This window comes from Pungitius pungitius, chromosome 2, assembly GCF_949316345.1.
Source record: "Pungitius pungitius chromosome 2, fPunPun2.1, whole genome shotgun sequence".
NCBI classification, from domain to species: domain Eukaryota; kingdom Metazoa; phylum Chordata; class Actinopteri; order Perciformes; family Gasterosteidae; genus Pungitius; species Pungitius pungitius.
The window spans coordinates 33,782,772-33,789,300 of record NC_084901.1 but is presented as its reverse complement, the minus strand read 5'-3'; the positions used below and the strand labels follow the sequence as shown (position 1 = coordinate 33,789,300).

The 6,529-nt window shown below is 48.0% G+C and overlaps 1 long non-coding RNA gene across 1 annotated transcript; it reads left to right on the top strand.

Annotated features, from left to right (window-relative positions):
- The first annotated feature begins 734 nt into the window (after positions 1–734).
- On the top strand, positions 735–3,979 carry LOC119210954 (uncharacterized). Its single transcript, XR_005119713.2, has 3 exons — positions 735–952; positions 3,225–3,319; positions 3,496–3,979. It is a non-coding gene; the product is annotated as an uncharacterized LOC119210954 (long non-coding RNA).
- The last annotated feature ends 2,550 nt before the right edge of the window (positions 3,980–6,529 follow it).

Below are 6,529 nucleotides of genomic sequence, written 5' to 3'. Positions count from 1 at the left end.
TATTTATTTACAGCTGCAGCCTTGAAGGAATAAGAGTATGTATGGTAAGCGCTTAATGAGCCCTGTTTGTGAGTGTGTGAGTGTGTGTGTGTGTGTGAGTGTGTGTGTGTGTGTGTGTGTGTGTGTGTGTGTGTGTGTGTGTGCGTGTGCGTGTGTCTGTGTGTGTGTGTGTGTGTGTGTGTGTGTGTGTGTGTGTGTGTGTGTGTGTGTGTGTGTGTGCGTGTGCGTGTGTCTGTGTGTGTGTGTGTGTGTGTGTGTGTGTGTGTGTGTGTGTGTGTGTGTGTGTGTGTGTGTGTGTGTGTGAGAGCCCCTGCTCCTGCCTACCAGCGATGTTTGTCATCCTTTCTTCCATCTTCCCTGGAAACTAACCTGCTTCTGTCGAGGAATCCTATGAGCGTTTCCCCTGAAACTTTTTTCAGTTCTTCCTGTTATTTTTCAGAACGTTGGATGACTCGACTACAGAAACTAATGCAGAGAAATCCTTTTTGGGGGGTTTTAGAGCTCTGCTACTGTTGCTGCTGCAGAGATCTAACTGAAGACGGAGCTTAAAATAGGACTTAAATCACTGACTAGACCGACCAGCCGGTCAGGAGCCGCACATTAATAAATCACACAGTGACCGAATGAAGGTTTGTATGATGAATTCTGAATGAGTCAAAGAAAAATACAAAAACTGATATTCAGCAGCCAAGGGATGTGTGTGTGTGTGTGTGTGTGTGTGTGTGTGTGTGTGTGTGTGTGTGTGTGTGGTAAAGTCCAATGAGGTAATGTCACACACCATTATTCTCAGATGGCTGTCGTGGGTGTACACGTGTGTGTTGTGGTGGTCTCTAGGAGATGGACTGGAGGTCGGCGCTGACGGAGCATTGGAGCAGAGACTCTGTTTGGATGGATAACTCACAGGGAACCACGTCTTTCTCTGAACGCTCCACTGTCCCACTGCCCCGAAAAGGTAAAGCTCATTATGAGCCATCGTGGAATTCTCAAAATATTTGAGCGAGATTAGTTTTGGACTAAAAAACAAGGCAATTTGGTCCATTATTATTCCAATTATAGATCACACCCAAAAGATGAATAAAAGAATAACAGCACCTTGGTTCTCACCCTTATTCCCCCGTGACGTGTGGCGGACTGTTTTCAGGTTGACATTCTTTGTATCTGTCCAAGAAATATCACCAACATTAAAATCAGTGGAATCAAAAGGGCCAGAACCTGTGGGTAAATGGATGAGATAGGTGATGATTGGGTCAGATTCAGTAGAACAGGACAGGATCACATTTGATAGGATTGGATGGCATGGGATCAGGTCCGGGAGCAGGAATAGGAACCGACTGTATCAAAGCGGATTGGATGGGAGAGGTGCCAGAATCAACGAAAGCAGGTGTGCATGTTTACCTTTTCAGCAGGTTCACACACGCATGTGTGAGAGTTTGAATGATCCAGATCCTGTTTGGAGCAGCACACAGACAGTCAAAATATGAGTCATTCTTCACACCTGGTTCAGTATGATGCATGATCACATCCTTTCAGGAGTGTGGTGCCTGCTCCTGAAGACACTAAAACAGATTATTAGACACCAGCGATTCACATAATCGTCTCGCGTTGGATGATGATGATGATCTCAGAACCTCCTTAGGGACAGAATGATGTCATGGACTGAACGCTAATCCACCGCGGCACATCGCTGTCTGGGCGCCTCATTGGATTGGCGACAAACATGGTGGATGATGTCATTCATCTCACTTGGCATCGGCCCAATCGTGCCACAGGGCACGAGCTCGTGTGAATGGTGAACTCTGCCCGTAGCAACAATGTCAGAGCTGATGGTGACAAAGAGACGGAGCGATAAAGGACGAAGGGAGCAGAGCGGGAGTCGCCTTGGCTGCAGACGAAGTGTTTATTGACCTGTTGCACACTCGTACCTCTGACCACGTGGTGAGAATCTCAGGCCCTTCAGCTGCAGCTGGAGAACGGCCTGTGAGATTGGTGTTGCCCGGGGTGTGATGGACAACCAGACACACAAACATCAACCAACACTCACTGTGCACTTTTTGTACGTCACCGTCATTTGTCCCGGGAAGTGTGGGATTGACTTGAGTCTCGCCTACCCCCCCCCGCCCAATCCCTCCCGCGCACCAATCGGAGGTGACAGAAACGGAGACGGAGTGTTTCGGCCGAGAAAACCCATCTGTCACCCTGGCAACGGGAGAGGTGGGAGGGGCGATATATAGAGACGACAAAGCAAAGGTCTGTCAATCACTCCGCCTCCCGGAGCCTCTGTTTGAGAGGTGAGAGGATGAAGAGAGGACCAGAAAGAAGATAAGGAGATGAAACGTGAACCAAAGGGAGATGAAACGGTGATAGTTGGGTAGTCGCTTACTCATTTATTGTCTGCCCACTTTTAATCCACACACACATGGGCACATGGGTGAATCCACATGGAAGGATGCGTTACTGTTCAATCCCAGACAGGGACATGCTTGTCAATCCATTGTTTTAAAACTGAGTCTGAGACGGAAATAGCTTCCCTGTTCCTTTCATGTAATGCCTTGAGATGTTCCTGGATGAATAGCATTCATATTCAAACCTCCTAGTTTTAGTAGTAAAAGTAAAAGATTTTAGAGTAAATTGTATGTTGATTAAATGGAAACAGCTTACAGTTGCTGGCACTATTGCTGTAAAAAAGATTTTTCTTCTTAGACATGGATTCCTCGAGCTTCACAGTGATCCAAGATGGACCAGCATACAAGAGTACACATTTTCTCCCCCCCCCCGTAGTTCTGCTAAATATTGCATCCGACATGGTTTGGAATCAGAACTGTTTTGCACACCTGGGTCTTTGAACCAAGACATCGACTGAAACATCAAATAATCCTGCGGGCTGAAGGCGGGGGAGGGACATCGCGACCTTAGATTCCTAACCGTGCAGGAGTTATTTTTACAAGGGTTGGGGTCTGTGACTCTTTCAATAGATCGTGTGTGAATATGGTGAACAAATCTGAACCCCTATGTGTTTGCACATAGGGGTCCGCGTGGTCCATGTCATCTCAGGAGAGCAGCAGAAGCCCGTTGGCCCCCGGGGGGGCTCCGCCCTGGGCAGGCTAAACACAGACAGCCCTTGGCACTGGAAACAGAAGGATGATCATCACAGCTTGAAACATCAGCGTGAGACCGACGTCCAGCCATGGAAATAACAACAATACTTCCATCTCCCTCACCGACAGATCGGCCGGGGCAGGTGTTGTGTGGGAGGACAAAGAACAGAGGCTTGTCATCACACTTTCCTCTGGTTGTAAATGGCAGGCAGCGGCATGCACAGGTGAGGAAAGGAAAGTCACAATGTTTGAGCTTTCTGCTTCGCTCCCTCTGTGGAAGGTGAAAGATGTCACGCTGAATCACCAAGACCTCTTCAAACAGCGCCACTTAGAAAAAAAAACAATCACAATCACTCTTCTTCTTCTTCCTCTGTGTGTTGATCTCTATTTTCCTCTCAAGGTGTTGCATCGGCTGATCGGGGGCAAAGAAATACCACAGGCCAGGTGGAAAGACAATGACATGTTTCTGATGCTCTTTCTGTACATCAAACATGGGACAGCTGTCTTTGATCTTTCACACATATGAACTACCGGTGGCTTGAATCCCAGAACTGGCAAATGGATGCTTTCTAAGACACACACACACACACACACACACACACACACACACAAACAACGATGTGATGCCCCAGAAACCCAATGTAACCTACATTTGAAAAATAGCAGGGAAGAAAGTTTGGTCTGTAGAGTTTAGACAACTGAGCCCCTTCTTGCTATTTGTTTTGGCCTTTTGTCACGTGATAACGTCACGGTTTCTAAATGTCTGTTAACTGTTCGTTATTATTATCTGCATCAACAGTATTTTAAGGAAACAGCTAATGGTGCATTGATTATTATCAAAGAGAGACTGATTGACGCACAGTCCTTGCAACTTTCAAAATGTTCCTGCCAAAGAGAGACCAAGGAGAGTCAGACGTACCGTCCACTTCCTCTAAGGAATGCTTTCGTTTTGTCACCTCGGCCTCTTGTCCCGTTTTTCTGAAAAGGGGGTGGGGGGGGGGCGCGGAACGGCCTGAGCCATTCGACAGAGGAGACGGAAAGGCGCCTGGGGACATGCGGACTGATCGGCCCCGGGGGGACGAAACTGGGATCTGGCTCTGGGATCAACACTTTGGCTGCTAGCAGTGGACCAACGAGTGACTGACAGCAAAGGTCTCTCAACCGCTATAGAAGCAAAGCCTCCTGTGAAGTCTTTGAGCTCCCTATTCATGCTTTTTAATTTGAGTTATCTCTGAAAACCTCTTCTCTTTTCTCTCTTTTCTCCCACTCACCCTCTGGCAACCAGTTGGCTTCCTGTCTTGTGAAAAAGAGGCCGTCTCTCCCAGAACCCTGAACGTACTCATACTACACAAGTGTTGAGGTCTAACAACACAGCACAAGGCGTTTGTAGCATTCGATTAAAAACGAATTTGTTTATTGTAAAGTTTGTCCTTTTTACAGATGATGTATGTTTGTAACGAATGCAGAGGCCATTTCACTTTCTTTGGGCTCCTTTAATGTGGCATAAATACTCTGAATGAACCTTGGCAAGACATGTTGTGCCCTGCAGGAAACCAATGAAACAGGGTTTTTAGAGAGAGAAGGGGGGGGGGGTGTAGAGAGCAAAAAGACTCACTAAAGAGCAACTGGGAGTCAACAACAGAGAAAAAGGTCTGTGCTTTGTGGAAAAATGACTTTGTGTCATTCAGAACTCTATAAATGAAACATCTTCATTTTGTGCACCTTACATCCACCACCAAGGTTTCTGATGCAAGCAAAACGCAAAGCCGTTGGCGTGGATCACATTCCAAAATGGTCTTAAGTTGGAAAGCTGACGTTGGTGTGAACACTGCGTTCTCACCTGCACATCACCTGACAGCTGTAGTTCTCATCCTGACGGGTCGATTAGCAGCTCTTCTCTAAGACGTCGTTCCCTCGTGCTGGAACTAAGCAGCAGCTTCTGGTGGGGGCGCTATGTGGGCGCCATGTGGGCGCCATGTGGGCGCCATGTGGGCGCTATGTGGGCGCCATGTGGGCGCCATGTGGGCGCCATGTGGGCGCCATGTGGGCGCCATGTGGGCGCCATGTGGCCGCCATGTGGGCGCCATGTGGGCGCCATGTGGGCGCCATGTGGGCGCCATGTGGGCGCCATGTGGCCGCTATGTGGGCGCCATGTGGCCGCCATGTGGCCGCCATGTGGGCGCCATGTGGGCGCCATGTGGGCGCCATGTGGGCGCCATGTGGGCGCCATGTGGCCGCCATGTGGGCGCCATGTGGGCGCCATGTGGCCGCCATGTGGGCGCCATGTGGGCGCCATGTGGGCGCCATGTGGGCGCCATGTGGGCGCCATGTGGGCGCTATGTGGCCGCTATGTGGCCGCTATGTGGGTGCTGTATGCTGCATGCAAACGATTTTGGCAAAAAATAAGGGGGGAAATGAATACATGACTTAGCCTCCGTCACCAGTACTGTCGCATCTACTGCAGGGAATGAAGTGAGTGGGGAGCAGAGGTGTCGGGATGATGAGCCTCTGTCTGTCTCCTCTGCTATTCTAGAAAAGCTGTTTGGAAACTATAATAAGAGCCCAAGTAACTTGTAAAGAGTCCTTCAAACCCTTTGTTGTGAAATCATTAGTCACCACTTCTGTTCAAGTTAATGTGCACACACACACACACACACACACACACACACACACGGACACAAGGATAACTGTCCATACAATATAACACAAGAAATATCAGGCATACAAGTTTAATTCATTCTCACTTCTAAATATAGCTATGCTATGTCCTCTACTGCAGTGTTTGACCCCCCCCCTCACCCACGCAGCCCTGCAGCAGGCATCAAAGCTCCAGGGACAGCAGCACACACACAGCACCTGATAGAACATTTAACACTCTGCATCACATCTGCTTGATCATTTCTTTCCCCCGTCTCACCGTCTCTTTTTCAACAACATTTCCCTTCAAATGAACTGCTCCTCTAAAAAAATGATAAAGATTGTCTCCTGTACACGTCAATTAGGAGTTTCTTTATCTTTGGATACTTCCTCCTTGTTATGAATAAGGTGGTCAAAATGAACAAAGATTTTAATGGAAATACATGATGGCTCTTAGGGTCAGAGTCTCATTTACATATTCATAGTTGCCCTTTACATTCAGGGGTCACTGTTAAGGGGTGTCACTTTGCCTGGGGAGTAGAAGGAAGAGTGTCCATCGTTTCTAATTATCTGCCCACAACTGTTGGGATGACAGATGAGCCAACCAAACACCCCTTTTTAATGATGGATTAACAATCATATTCCACCTCTTCCACTTTGAAACCACAACTGACATACACCCCAACACCCCCCAATACCTTCACTCAGCAGAACGACATTATAGTGTTATGTAATTGCCTTTATGCAGCAAAGAGTTAAACAGTCAATCAGGCAAAGCACTGAGAGTCAGGAGACAG